Genomic DNA, 16538 nt, shown 5'->3' with positions numbered 1-16538 from the left:
CATTTGTCTTCCATCTATTCTTATTGTAACACCTCGAATTGTTGTAATATTGTTGATTATTAATATAAGTGTTTATGTGAATTTTTGTGTGTTTGTGTATTTGATATATATAGATATATGTATGTATATGTGATGATGTGAACTTGCATGAGTGTCTGGGTGATTGGAATTGGATTGAAAATTTGGCTAAGTATCTGGTGCAAAGAGGGTTCTCGCTGCAGCAAGAGATGCTCGCTGTAGCAAGAGGACCCTGGGAGGAAGGTGTGAAACTGTTGCCTTATCTCTGTAGCGACAAAGCGACAATTTTGGGTGTATTTCTAAGTGCAATCTAACTGCAGCAAGAGTGTCTTGTTGTAGCGAGATTCTGTAGAAAGTACCATGCAGTTTTCCCTGATATTTTTGCTATAGTGACAGGAGGCGTATTTGAAAGGGTTAGGGTTTGGGAAATTCATTTCCCATTCCGCTCTTCGAAATCTCTTCGATTCCCTCAACCTAAAACTCTATTCCACCGATTAAATTGCTTCCAAAGCCATTTGTGAGTTTGATTGAAGCTTGGATTCATGTTGGGAACGCTTGGAGGTGAATTTTAATAGTTAGGGTTTCGATTTTCATCCCTCTTCTCTATTTTTTGGGTTCTCATGGAGTTTTTCCTGTGTTTTAGGGACGAAATCTGAGGGGGACCATTTGTTACCATCATTTTGTATTGGGTCTTTGATTTGAGTAAGAGGAATCTACCCTATCTCATTATGTTTGAATACCATGTAGTTTGCTATGCAATGTCATGTGGATGATTTGGAATGTGTGTGTGTTTAATAGAATTAATTGATTGTAGTAATATTGTAGTGGAAAGATTGAATAGAGTATAGGATGTATGATGGAATAAATTGATGAATGTGGATTATGTTGGATATGTTATGTGATGGAATATGGGCACTTGTGCCACGTGTTGTAAACGAATGTGGGCCAATGTGTCGTGTAATGTGAATGACTATGGGCATTGTGCAATATGCTATGAATGAGTATTATATGTGGCTAAAATGTGTGTGAATGGCGGATGTTAAATGCCATTGTGATTATGCTATGAATGGTTCAGCGATACACTAGAGGTGTGGAAGATGGAGACGGTAGAAATACCTTAGGGAAAAGAGAGTAGTTATGACACCAACAGTGAGTGTGAGTGCACCACAGACTACACACTTTCCTCCTGACAACTACCTTTGCCGAACGAATCGTGACCGCCCATGCGATATCCGTGACATGCGATATCCGTGAGGCGGGAGTAATCAACAACCATCCATGTGTGAAACTGTGATCACAGTGAGCATGGCTAGTGTGCAGTGAGCGCACGTGGTTGTTGTCTATCAATTGTGTGATGGTGTAGTGAGCGCACCGGTGTGTAAGTTGAAATGGAATGTTAATCGTGGCTGCAACTGCTTGATTTGAATTGTTCTAGAAAATGTGTGAAATGTGTAAGGTGAGACTTTATGTTTGTTTATATGTGTTGAGTAGTGTAAAGTACCCACTCTTACATTTATTTTTCAGGTGACCAAGACGATCAGCACCAGGCTCAGTAAAGGGATGGATGACACTGCTATAGGACTTATAATGTTTATTTTATTTTGAAAATGAAATGTATTAATTAAGTCATGTAGCAATTATTTGACTTAAATTGTAACCCATCCTTATATTTCAAGATATTTTGCTAAACTAAACATTAGAAAATCGTTTGAATGGAAAGTTTTTTTTTTTTTATTCCAATTTTTGTGAAATTTACTATTTTGGAATTAAATTTAAGGTGTTACACTTATCAATTATTTCCTTGCCTATTTTGATAAGAAATAGAAGATTCCATATAGGATGCTATTCATAGAACTTTTCCCTATACATAATTTTGACTACATCATCTTAGAAGGAATTGGTGGCCGAAACAAAGTTAAAGGTTAGTAACTTTAAATAAAGAGTGATCCTTATTTAGGAGGCCAAGTTAGCACACAAGATTATTGGAGTTAATGACAACAACGATGAATAGACTACATGCAGTTGGCCTATTAAGAAGGCACTATATAAATAGCAATGGACTAAGCATAAAGCCTCTGCCTAATAACTTACTAGAAACAACAATCTCCAAAAAGTAAACGATGATGACTTAAGGAATTGAGAAATATATGCAGATCCTTGAAAAGACATACATACCAACAATGTATGTCATTATTGACTTCTTTTCCTTTTTCTTCTCATGTATATTATTCTTCATTGTCAAAGAAAATCAAGTCTTTTGAGCTTGAAGTGTAACATCCCTTATTTATTTAAATAATTTTCTCATTTAAGTCTAGAAATATCAATATGATGGGATTAAAATGAGTAAAAGATAAATAAATATAAGAAAGATTTTAGTGTATGTAAAATCTGAATCAATGAAAATAGGCAAGATTTAAAACTTTATACATATAAATTTTGTTCGTAATAGAATTGAAGATATAATTTCGGGATTATAAATTCACAATTAAAGAAAGGCTACAAAATTTATATTAATGATCTATTTCAAAATATTACACATGTACTTTGAATCATCATTTAACATAATTACATATTGTAAATAACTTTGATTAGAAACTTAGTCAATGATATTATTACAATTTTTTTTCCAAATAAACTAAATTCTGTAGAGCAGTTCTTTTCCTACCATTCCTTACGAGTATGATCCTAGAACCAATCAATCCTCTTTTCATCTCTTCAATACCTGAAAAAGTTTGTAAGAATGAGTATCCCTCGCCCATTAAAATTCTTATTTTATAAAATCATAAAAATAGTGCAGACATATTTTCTAGTATAACATGTAAACAAATAGCGATATTCTATTCTTAACAAATTCAACCAGACTAAATTCTTTATATATGTCTTTCTTTATTTACTCATACATTCCACTTCTTATTTAATCAATGCAATCAAATTCAATACCTAAACCTACACCATTGACTTATTCATACAGTTTTCAATCAAACAAAAGTTGTCCACACACATTACTTTATATTATACCAAACATCCATTCATCTCTCAATCAAATAATGTCCATTTCTTCTTTATTCAACATAGTAGATTTCTCACTTTATCAATAGGATCATTCACTTTCTCAACTCATGCCACTTTAATCATTTCAATTCTAAATTATTCATCAAATCTCAAATTGTTGTCAACTTATTCTCCCTAGTTACGAAGGACTTACGCAGTATGGATAGTCGGTGGTCAGCTAAACCACACACGGATACAATGTGTGCGTTCACAGCCTTCCAAGCAAAGGTATAGTTAAGAGTTCAGTTAAGAAATGAGTGTGAGGCCTATAAATGCATCTCATTTTTACATTATGTACATATTAGTGAACCGCATTTACTACTCTTATTTCTCCCAGATTTCCATAATTAACTCCAAACCCTATACTCCTAGTGTATCCTTGAACTATCCGTACTATATTTCAATCGTGACACATTAAATCGTACTGTTTTAATATATATGTTACAATCACATTAGTCAATGTACTACAACATATGTGTTATAATCTCACCCGTCGGTGTATTACAATGCATATATCGCAATCACCACAATTGGTGATTTTATGACACATATATTAGTTATCTCTTTTTTACTTATATTTTCTCAACACTTTCACATAATTCCATCAATTTCATTCATTTCTATTCACGATCATATTTTCCATCCTCTTTCTCATCATTTTATTAAGGAAAACATATCTAATGTTTCATATATCCATACTTAGTCCAATTCACATATTTATAGTGGACCACACTTCTTCATTCATAATAGCTAAATGATTTTTGTCAATCTCATAGAAAATCAAGTTTTTCATTTCAGCAAGTAATCATAAAACAAAACATATTATCATACAAATCAACATAATACATCGAGGGTTAGACATCCTCAGACTCAGCCCAAATTGTGCAATCTAGAATATATTGCTGAAGATCACATTCTCTGGTCTTAATAGAGTTTTCTAGCCTAAAGTTCAACATATTCTACTTTTTTGCCATTCCACACATATATTATTTAAAAAGATAGTAATTTATCCATAAAACTACTTAACTCATTCTTACTCATGACTATTTATGGTAAACTTTGTGTCAAGTGACTTTAAACAAATCAAAACCTCTTTTATACCAAAAATCTATTTTAACTTATATAGTTTCAAGAAAACTTCATGGATTTGCTATTAAGAATAAGATAGTCCTTCCTCTTAAGATCAATAAACATATTTAGGTAGAAAGGCTCAAGAATAACTTCCCTTAACTAGAAATGGATCTCAAGAACTAAGTTCTTCATGGGCTCAAGAGATAAACTCCACGTCTCGACCAAAAATACTACCCAAGGGATAGAGTTCTTCCTAACTTCATAGGATAGATTACTATTATGAAAGAGAGAATAGAGAAATAGGAACGAGATTCAAGGGAAGAGTTCCAGAAACTTACCTAGATTCAAGTGGAATAGACATTTGAGCTTAGATCTGAGGGGGATCCAGTGTTATTAGAGGCTTTCTTTGAGAAGGGAGAGGGAGAGAACAAAGAGAACATAAAAGGAAAGATGATTTGATTACAAATGAAATTTTTAGGATGAAAGTTCTTTAAATATCTCTCAAACTTATAACTTTCTTGCTACAGCAAGTAGCTCTCCTTACAACGAAAAAATCAGACAAAATACTTTCTTGCTATTTGTTATTCTAGTTACATCGAGAGATCCTCGCTATATAGAGAGAATCCTTACTACAACGAGAAATTCTAACTACAGCGAAAATCGTATTGGGTCATCCTTGTCCACTTCTAGCTACAATGAGACTCTCTCCCTACAGTGAAAAAGCTCTAGAGAGTCTGTTTCTGGATGACTTGTCTTGCTACAGCGAGATATCCTGCAATTCACATCAATTAAACACTCTTAATTCCAAACAACATGCACAAACAACTAACATAAATTGTAGTAATAATAATAATAATAATAATAATAATAATAATAATAATAATAATAAACAAAATGAGGGCATTACATGACGTGAGTTAATAGATTGACTTTTTTGTTTGAGAGATAAAAGGCACATATCAAGGACATTCTTTGTTTGTAGATGAGAGAATTCAGCTTCTTCAACCAACTCCACTCTTCCGCCCCATTCTTTATGTTGAGGAAGCATTGGATAGACCTGGATTGGTATTTGCTTCAAATGAATGGCTCATTGATAAACTTATTAAGAAGTAAGGTTTGACAAAAGAATGAATAAAGTTGTTAGGAAAATAGATCTTCATTGCTTTAAATAGTCTTATTCCACATTTGTTGATCGTCTTAGATAAGGGTAAGATTATCTCATCTAGATCTTATCCAATCCCCTCAAACATTACTTTGTATTTCCTTACCAATAAAAAACATCAACTGCTATGGTCAAAGCTTTATGCAGATGAAACATACACTAAATTGGAGCTAGTAGATCACATAACCAAAATGATGGCTCAGGAGTCTTCCTTTAGTATCTCTGCAATTAATAGAGTCTCTTGAGACTCATTCGTTTTATTATACATTATATATTATTCTTTATCTTTTTTTATTCTTTCACTCCGCCACTAAAAAAAACCTTCCAAGAGATTTTATGTTATTAATTTTTCTAGTAACTCTAGGATTCATCTTTCATTTTCTTTTCGGGTTATTATCCTTTAATCAAGACATATATGTAAAATATAGATGTTTGTACATCTGTTCTACTACCTCTTTCCTTATCACTCCCCGTACCTCAACCACAGTGTGTCATTGTAGGCCTCTCTACTCGTATTATTCGTTTGGAGTCTCTTGTCCCTAGCAGACCCTGATGTATGCATAAGGGGAGGATCTAACTACTATTTTATTTTTGACATTAACACAAGGGGGAGAACATGTATACAACATCTTTGCTTCATACGTAAATATTTTTGACATATATAAAATATAGTTTTCATTTCATATGTGTACTTGTTAATGAATTAGATGTCGAATTATTTTCATATAAATATTTGTCTAAAATTAAATTGTAACTAAATCATAATCTTGTTTATTCATCAAATAGTAAGACCATTTCTCATCATAAAAAAAGGAAGATTATTGAAACAAGTTCTTGAAAAGATAGAAAGTCTAACTTTTGATGATTAAAAAAACACTCTTCTATTGAAGAATTTTCTAAATATCTGATTAGTTCGCTTAAATGTTTCTGTGTTGTCAAGTGTATATAATTTAAAAGCAACACAATTATACAATGTTTGAAGAAGGTCAAAATATCTAATTATCAACACATATAACATTATTTACTCATAAGAAGCAGTCTAAACTTTGATGATATTAGAATCAATAATATACTCAAAGTTGACCTTATAAAGTTGCAGCATACATTGAGAAAAATAAAGAAATAATTATGTTGAAAAAATAAGAATAATTTTTTACGCTTCTTTTTGTTTATTGCCCCAAAAAGAAAGGGAAGAAAAATCAAAGAGTACATAAAACTCACAAATATACTTATTATTAAAGAACTTGGTGATATTAGAAGATATTAAAAAAAATAATTTAGTGTATCTAACCGTCAAATAGAGGTGTTTAACATGATTTTTTTTAATGTTATATAAATTGAAGACACTCCCATAAAAAAAAAAGTGATATAGAAGATAATTACTCAAAATATTTTTAAAATTAATCTTTTTTAACATATTTTTTATGTAAAAAGGAATTATGGTTCGCTTAAGAAGACAATGTGAAAAATACTTTTAATTTATTTTTATCCAAACAAACAATGTTAAATAATAATACTTATAGCATTTAAGCTTTGAGAGACTAATGTTAAAATTCATGAGTTATAAGATATTTATTGTAATCTCTATTAATAGTAAAATTCTTAATATGTCTTTGGACTCTATATGTCTTGCATTTTACAAAATTAAAATTGTTAAGAAAACTAATTCAATTTCTCTTCTTTTGTTTTCTAACTACTTCAAAAAGTGACTAAAAAATTTAAGTAAATTGTTGAAAAATAAAAAGAGAGCGAAAAGAGACATAAAGTGATAAAACTATGAAAAAATAGTAAATTTATTGATAAACATATAATTCAATTGATAGAAATAAGAATTTTGAGGAAATAGAAGTAATATACCTTATAAAAATTATTAAAAAAATTTATTTTTATATGAAAATAAGATAAATATATTAGTGCAGTTCAGCTTTATTTTAATAATATGAAAAAAAATCTGAACCAAATGCAATATGCAATACGGTTTTTAAATTTTTGGTTCAATTGATTTGTGTTTGATCAGGTTTTAATTTTTTTTGAATCTAGTTGATATTTTAAAATCAGTTTGACTCGATTTTAAATATTCTTATTTTTAAGAAATGAATTCTCTATTTAATTCTACTCTTTATTCTATTCTTTATGTACTCATCAATTTCTTTTATCACTCTCATCTCTTTCTTATGTGGAATTTTTTCTGAATCTATTTGATGTTTTAAAATAAGTTTGACTCGATTTTAAATATTCTTATTTTTAAGAAATGAATTCTCCATTTAATTCTACTCTTTATTCTATTCTTTATATACTCATCAACTTTTGTTATCACTCTCATCTCTTTCTCATGTGGAAGGATTGAAGCATCAAAACTATAAAGTAGATTTATCTCTTATTCTCTTACGTCGAAACATCTAGATCTAAAAGAGTCTTGCTTTTTAGTTCTTTTCTAGATAAGATTTAAATTATTTTTATGATTTGATTTAATTTTATATTTTCATTCATTTGAATAATTAAACCTATAGTTAAAAGCTATAATGAATTCTATTATGTGAATTGATTTTTAATCATTTTTTAAAATTTAAATATTTATATACCTATGATATTTGTCTCATCATTTTTATTTCATTAATCAAAACTTATCATCCTTATAATAAAAGGTATTTTTACCATTATCTAGTTAACATATCTATGAGAAAATTCACTTATATCCTAGCTATTAGTGAGTTTGAGACAAAAAATCACCCGACTCAGTTAAAATATAATAGAGTTAGATCAATTTTTTATAATTTTTTTGTATGTAGCTTGAACTAATTTGACCTAGTTATAAACTGATTGAGTTATGTTAGGTAATTGAGTCTTCATAAAATAAATATTTTATAATTTATAAAAACTAAAAATTATCAAATTAAATTAAAACAATTTATTAATTAAAGATATATGTTAAAATATAAATATATAGAATATTTTTATATTTTTATATGTAATGAGTTAGGTCAAGTTTATCGATTTAAAAAAAGTAAAATTGATATCCAATGTGACTCGTTAATTTTTGTTTAAATCTAGTTTGAGTTAACAAAATTTAACTGACCCATGAACTTAATAGTGACATAACGCTATTTTTGAGCTAGTTGCGTTTCAGTGATGATGAATTGTTGAGCTAAATATCATTAATTGATATTTGGTTATTCAACGATGCTGTAATCGATCAAAATAATAAAAAATTAAATGTAGTAGTTAGGTTAAGCTACCGTAGGTCGTGTTCTTAATGATCATTGAATATTAATTGAATATCAAACACTTTCTTTTAATATGATTTGGTTGAACAAAATTAAAAATTGAATTAGATAATATGATTCACTTATTAACAGTTTAACTTAAAATTTTTCATTAGATTCAAATTATATTTCTCTATTCCTAAAACCTAACCTCAATGTTACTATGCAATTAGCATTCTGAATTTAATGTTAAACTTAGATCAAACAATTAAGTAATTATTGATAGAAAATTAACATTTCAGCATAGAATCTTAAGAATTCTCTCTCAATTCAATTCAAATCTCATGCGAAATTCAATTAAAAATTCAATTAAGCAATTAAACTCAAACAATTAAAATCATGTATAGAAATAAGAGAACAAGAAGATTAGGTCAAGGAATTGAAACAATTCAAGAACAATACCTCATATTCCTATGATTATAATGTTAATTCAGTGAATTAATCTAAAGGTTTAGCCTTCCATTACAATAAAATTCAGAATTACAAAGAAAAAGTATAATGAAATTTAAATAAAGGTAGACAAAGAAAGATTAAGAAATGAAGTCTAGAGATGAGCTTAGAAATTCGCTCACAAGGCTTTCTCTTTACCCCTCTAAGAATGTAGAAAAGAAAAAAAAAAAGAGAAAATACTTATTTAATTCTAAGTTTTTGGCTATTTATAAGTTTGTTGAATTTCTGTCGTGATCACTTTTGGTGTCCACATTAGTTACACACAACTTATTTGCTAACTAAAGCCTCTAGAATACTTACTTCCTGCGCTGAGAGTGATTACACGTAAGGTCCTTCACATACAAAACTCTCTAGAATATTCACTTTCAAATCTTAGAGTGTTAACGCGCAACCCTTTTTCAAACAAAACTCTATTGAATCATTAAAAAAACTTAAAGTATAGGTGAAAAATTTTACTCACCAGTCACTTATGCTGGTGGGTGCACATTTAATTAAGAAAGACACGAAATTAGTCATGTAAAAATTATTTTTAAAGAACTAAGAAATAGTAGTAGTATCAAATCATTTAAAGATAGGATGGTTGATTGAAATTTTTTATTTGGAAGTTTTACTTTTATGGTATCCTAAGTTTGTTCGGACAAAATACATGCTGATAGGCTAATAGTATTTAAGAGATTGTCTTTGGTTTATTGATGAACTTGTGATATAGTATCATATTTAGAGTGTTTTAAGGAATAAAGTTTAATATAGGTGGCATAGAATCAAACTAAAAGTATATAAACAAGAAGATTTTAAATTTAAATTGTGTGACACCACATTTATTTTTCTCCTCAAATATTAGATAGAACCTATATCCTAAAATTCTAACGTGAGCCTGCAACAGTGAATAAAAGTTCTGTTTTTACGCAATTTCAGATGGGCTGGTGTATTTTTCTGTTATATTACATTCATTCACCTTTTTTCTTTCTAATATTGGTGGCATCAAACTCTTGGCTATATTTTTTACATGGATGAATCGACCAACGTTATGAATGAGCAAAATACTAGATGTTTTACACTTTAATAATTATATCAATTTTTTCAATACTAACCGTTATCAATTTGGAACTTTTTCAGCCACTCTGCATATGATGAAACTTGAAAGTTTAAGTTGCTTCATACAAATTTAAGCCAATTTATATATGTAGAGAAGCCAACTTTCAATTAAAAATATACATGCAGAGAAAATAAAAGCGAATGAACATAAACCTTATTCAACTAGAAACATTTTAGGAAAGGAAAAAGAAAAGAAACAATAATCAACCACGAATACAATTTCTCAACCCCATCAACTTTTTCAGCTTTGCCATTTTAATTACCATTGTAACATAAAATATCATCTGCCTTCTCATCCACCCATTTAAAGTAAGCATATCTAAAACTCTTCTTGAACAATAAGAAACCAATCACTCCCCGGAAACCAGTTGCAAAGCCAATTGCCATGAAAAAGAAGAACCATATTGTTTCCACCTTATCTTTGTTGCCTTCATCATCTGCATTACCTTTGCTTTTAGGGGCTATATTCAAACCATCACCAGGGCACTTTTTTGAAAGTTGATATCCACAAAGATACGAGTTACCTGTATAAATAGATGTGTCACCCAAAGTTAAAAATTGATTATCTTTAGGAATAGGTCCTGAAAGATTATTGTGTGACAAGTTTAAATGACTGAGTGAAGTCAAAGCAGACATGCTATTTGGAATTGTGCCGAAAAGTAGGTTATGTGAGACATTGAAGGATTCCAATGATTTCATATTCCCTATCATCTTAGGGATCTCTTCTTTCAAATGAATGTTTGACAAATTTAAGCCATGCAATCCAGTGAGACAAGTTATTCCATTAGGAATGGATACAATCAAATTGTTTTCTGATAAGTCCATGTTCACTACTAACTTCAAGATCTTGATGTATTCAAGTTTTGTTCCTTTCATAATTTCTTTGACATCCTCATCATACCATTCAACTTCAATGACATTCCCTCGATGCCAGAGAGCCACTTCTCCATCTGCTTGGTTTGATAATTCGTTTAGAGTCATTCCCGTGAGACTGCCTATGCACCAAGGAATGAAACCTTCCAATTTGTTATGAGAAAGATCCAAAATTTTTAGTGTTGTGAGTTGGCATAGTTGGGAAGGAATTTTACCAGTCAACATGTTTTTTCGCAATCTAATAATTTGTAGTGATGGAAACATGTTTGTGGTCCATGATGGTATACTCCCAGAAAGTTGATTCTCACCAAGATCTAAAAGTAACAATTGCTCCAAAATTTTCAAAGGCACTAGAAGCTCCCCTTGAAGACTATTGTTGTTTAAATGCAACCATAATAATGAAGAAAGATTTATGAATGAACTTGGAAACACACCTGACAGTTTATTTGATGACAAATTTATTTCTTCCCATCTTTTATCTTTTCAACAATTTGGAATTTCACCAGATAAGTCGTTCTTTGAAAGGTCAAGGTTCACCAACTCCATTTGGCACAAAGAGGTTGGTATTGAACCAGTTATCAGATTATTTCCAAGTTCCAAATTCCTCAATTGGGGCATTATATGGTCAATATTTTCTGGAAGTGAACCATTAATTTGGTTACTGGAAAAGCCAAAGGAAACTAGATTATTCTTCCACCAATTCAGAATTTCATAAGATAAGTTATTCTTTGAAAGGTCAAGGTATTGAAGATTTTCAAGTTTCCCTAGATTTTGGGGAAGAGTCCCATCCAACTTATTGTTAGATAGATAAAGATATTTTAACTTTGATAATTTTCCTAGAGAGAAGGGAATGGGCCCTTGGAAAAAATTTGAACTGAGATCAAGGTACTTAAGATTTTCAAGTTGCCCCAGCCAACTTGGCAAGTGATCCCTATACTCATTATCAGATAAATACAGTTCTTCCAAATCATACTTATTGCATCCAGATAATTCATGATGTCCAAATGGTTCCCCTCGGAGCTTGTTTTCTGCTAAATGTAAGCTTTTTAAATGACACATGCTTCTGAGAATTGATGAAAGAGAACAATCCATCACAGTGAGTTCATTTTGATGAAGATCAATATGGACAAGGCTCTTCAACTCAGCAAACCATGATGGAACTGAAGTGAAATTGTTATATGAAAGTTGAAGGGATTGAATGGAAGTCATGTTTCGAAATGCCTCGGGAATTGGACCATGGAGCATATTCACTGAAATATCAAGAAACTTCAGTTTCTTAAAGTCATGAAACCATGACGGATGAACCGAAGTGAACTGGTTCCCTGAAAGGTCAAGGAACAGAATGGAAGGCATATTTTTTAAGGCATCAGGAATTGGACCATGAAGCCGGTTGCCTGAAAGATCAAGATGCACAAGTTTGTTAAATTTAGGAAACCAGAACGGAATTGTAGTTATATTGGTGTCAGAAAGGTAAAGGAATTGAATGGAAGTCAAGTTTCCAAAAGCATAAGGAATTGATCCATCGAACTGATTCCCTGAAAAATCAAGGTGGACAGGGGATGTCATTTTTTGGAAACCACTGTGAAGTGGACGTGTAAGTTGATTTTCCCCAAGGTCAAGAAATTGAACTTTAGTGAGATTAACAAGAGGCATGAGTGAACTGCGAAGACCACAATCAATCAAATAAATACGTAACAAGGAAGGAAGCTTGTTAAGTATTGGAAACAGTTTGTGTGGGTCCCCAAAGCCAACAGTACTCATGTCAAGGTGTTCCAATGACTCAAGTTGAGCGATCCAATTGATGTCATTGGCTTCTAAATAAAAATTCCAACTGAGATCAAGAAGGGACATGTTCTTAAGATTTCCCAGGCTGCTCGGAATCCTGCCACCTAAATAAGAGTCAGAGAGAGAAAGGTACCTGAGACGTTGCATAGAGCCGAAGAACATTGGTATTTGACTCCAACTGAAATGATTTCCGCTGAGGTCCAAATATGTTAAGTATTCCAACTGCAATAGACTTGAATCAACATTTGCCCTCAAGGTTGAAATTTGGATAAGTAGTCATGATCACATATGTGTCTTCCCAAGTACTATCTTCAGATCCTCCTAAGTACCATTGCACTAAAACTAGTGATATTTGCTTAAAATCACGCATTATCACACATGAATTAAGAATCTTGACTAGCTGCAACATAGGTCTTACTTCTGTAGTTTGCAAGGGTAAGGGAAAGTATTGCTGAGGGCACCTACCATGAAATTTTTTAAGCAAGGAAATGTAAAACACCAGATGTATATGAGTTGAATCAAGCAACTGCAATTTATAGGCCACTGTCCCAATACACTGCACTACTTGAAAGGGTCCAAAAAATCGCATTCTGAGCTTTTGATTTTTTCTCAATGCTACTGAATGTTGCCTATACGGCTGTCACTTCACAAGAGCATAATCCCCAACTTCCAAGTGAAAATCTCTGCGCTTTTTGTCTGCTTGTAACTTCATGTAATTTTGAGCTCGAATCAGATTAGTCTTTAGCTGATGTAAGATGATGTCCCTTGCTAATAATGATTCTTGTAAAGACAATGGATTCCTGGAGTCGCATTCATAAGGAAATACTGTAGGAGGGTCTCTTCCAAACACTGCCTTAAAAGGAGTCATACCAATGCTGTGATGATAAGATGAGTTGTACCAGAACTGAGCCCACGGTAAGAATGAATACCATGTCTTTGGATTATAAAAAATGAAACATCTTAAATACATCTCCAAAGTCTTTGTTGGGCCCAAGCTAATTGGGCCTCCATTAAAAACATACCAAAGAAAGAGGGAGAAAATAGACAAAGAGGCTGAGGCTGTTAGGGAAGGTTCTAACGGAATAACAAACTGAATGACGTGGATGAGTGAGGTAGTAGCTGAGGGGAATATAGGGTGAATTACCTGAGGCGTGAGGTAGGAAATATCTGGGAGGTCATTAGGGGTAGCTGAGGCTACAGGAGGATTGCCCTTGCTAATTACTAGCTCGTTAGATTGTTATACTTTGTTCCATTATTCTGTTTTTTTCCATTTTTACTGCTTGTAATCTCAGTGAATTTCCCTGTGTTGGTTCTATTATTTCAATATAATCTCAGTTCCTATCAAGTGCTATCAGAGCTCCCAATCCTGAGAGCTCCTGATGGTAAATACTGGAATGGAGAATAGGTTGAAGAATGTCGAACGTAGGTTGGATGGCATGCAGGTTGCTATGCGGGAGGAGTTTAGAAGGAAAATGGAAGAAATAATGACAGAAATGACTACTAGGTTAGAGTCGGCTTTACAAGTTGTGAGGACAAAAAGGGAGGGGACACACAGTAACCAAGAGGGTGGCAATGATGAGGGTGACACTTGGAGAAGAGAGGAAACAGTGAGGCGAGTTGAAGTGCCCTATTTCTTAGGGGAAGACCTTATGGGTGGGTGTATAGGGCAAAGAGATATTTTGAAGTAAATGGTATCCCAGAAGCCGAGAAGGTAGATACGACAGTGGTGTGTTTGGAAGGGAAGGCACTCAACTGGTACCAATGGTGGGAACTGCGGGTTCTGACGCTCTCATGGCCTGCGTTTCGACAAGCACTGTTAGGACGTTTCCGGTCATCGTCCTCAGAGAACCCCTACGAAGCCTTAATGGGGTTAAAATAGAAGGGAACGATCTTGGAATACAGGGAACAATTTGAGTTATTTTCTGCCCCACTGCATTTCGCCGATGAGGAGTTTATGATTAGAGCTTTTCTCAATGGTTTGAAGGAAGAAATCAAGGCTGAAATAAGGATGAGAGACTCTGGAAACTTAAGCACGGTGATGGAGTTGGCTCAGAGGGTCGAAGAGAAGAATAAGGTATTGGGCCTTTCATTTGGGCTGTCCTCTAAAGGGATCGAGTAAACAAGTCTTAAGCCATATTGGGCTGAAACAAGCGGAGCCCAATACACACCTAGACAAGGCTGGACCAGAAGGAACGAGCCTACTTCTCCTTATGGGCCTAGGGTTTCTAACCTACCCAGTGGCAGTCAGGTTGAGTTGTAATGGATCCCAAATGCTTCTCGTGATCTGTTTGTCGCCTCCTCAAATTGCAGAGGCCTCAACTTCAAACGATTGTCTGAGGAAGAGGAGAATGAGAAGCGACAAAGGAGGCTTTACTTCTGCTGTGATGAGAGGTATTCACTGGGCCACGTGTATCGCAATAAATAGCTCCACGTCATCTTATTGGGAGAAGAAGACGCGATTCAGGATGATGTCTCCGGGGAGGAGGAAACAGGGGACATTAGTCTCCAGCTAAACGCAAGTAGTATCGCAGGTATGACCTCAAAGAATTCTTTGAAAATGTGGGGAACAATCGCGGGAATAGGGTAATCGTGATGGTGGACTCACCGAGTCTCGTGGAAGAGTTAAAAATTCCCACCGAGGCAACAAAGGGGTATTTTGTGGAGGTAGGAGATGGTCAAAGGTTGGGCAGCCAAGCTGTTTGTAGGGGAGTGGTGTTAGAACTACCCAACCTACAAGTCATTCAAGACATTTTCTTATTTGAGTTGGTAGGGGTGGAGGTGATACTGGGATATAAGTGGCTCAAGAGCTTGGGGAAGTTCATTGTTGATTTGCATCAACACTTGATCGAGGTGCACAAAGACGGCAGAATTATTGAGGTGAAAGGGGACGTAGGGTTGTCTCGAATAGTGACGTCATTAAAGGCCATTAGGAAGGAGCTTAAAGGGGAGGTTGAGGCTTATTATGTAGAACTGGGTATGATTATAGTGAGGTATACAGAATTGCCCACTCAGGTGGCACCAACAGCTCCAGAGGCAATGAAGGAACTCTTGAAGGAGTTTGGTGAGTTGTTTAAGGAGGGAACAACCCTCCCTCCTCCACATGAATGTGATCATGCCATCGTTTTAAAGGAAGGAGTTACCATTCCTAATATTCGTCCTTACTGGCACCCTCATCGCCATAAGGAAGAGATCGACAGATTCATGAGGGATATGTTGGCAACGGGCTTGATTAGACCCAGTACCAGCCCTTACTCGAGCCCATTGATCCTAGTCAAGAGAAAAGATGGTAGCTGGCACACTTCTGTGTGGATTACTGAGCCCTTAATAGTATTACCATCCTAAACAAGTTCCTTATTCCAATCATTGAAAAACTTCTGTATGAATTGGAAGGAGCCACAGTCTGCTCTAAACTCGACCTAAAATCAGGCTACCACCAAATTCGCATGAGGCCATAAGACATACCTAAAATAGCCTTCCACACGTGTGAAGGGCACTACGAGTATGCGGTAATGCCCTTCGGGTTAACTAACGCTCCCTCCACTTTTCAATCCTTGATGAATCAGATTTTTAAACCTTATTTACACAAATTTGTGTTAATTTTTTTTATGATATTTTAGTGTATAGCCCAGACTACTGATGAATCCACACTTTATAGGTATTTTGTTTGGTTTTTATAAAGTTTTAATAGAAAAAAAATAGACTTAGAGATTGTAAATAACATTAAAATCTCATTTAGGTAAAAAACGATAGCTTTCTTAATTTTTGTCTTA

At 33.3% G+C, this 16538-nt stretch overlaps 1 pseudogene; it reads right to left on the bottom strand.

The window, feature by feature from the left end:
* Positions 1 to 10313: 10313 nt before the first annotated feature.
* On the bottom strand, positions 10314 to 13636 carry LOC113866640 (annotated as a pseudogene).
* Between the last annotated feature and the right edge of the window lie 2902 nt (positions 13637 to 16538).

This window comes from Abrus precatorius, unplaced genomic scaffold (genome assembly GCF_003935025.1).
Source record: "Abrus precatorius isolate BTA unplaced genomic scaffold, Abrus_2018 Scaffold5, whole genome shotgun sequence".
NCBI lineage: Eukaryota > Viridiplantae > Streptophyta > Magnoliopsida > Fabales > Fabaceae > Abrus > Abrus precatorius.
Note: the sequence above shows the minus strand (reverse complement) of the source record. Positions and strands in the feature narration are given on the sequence as shown.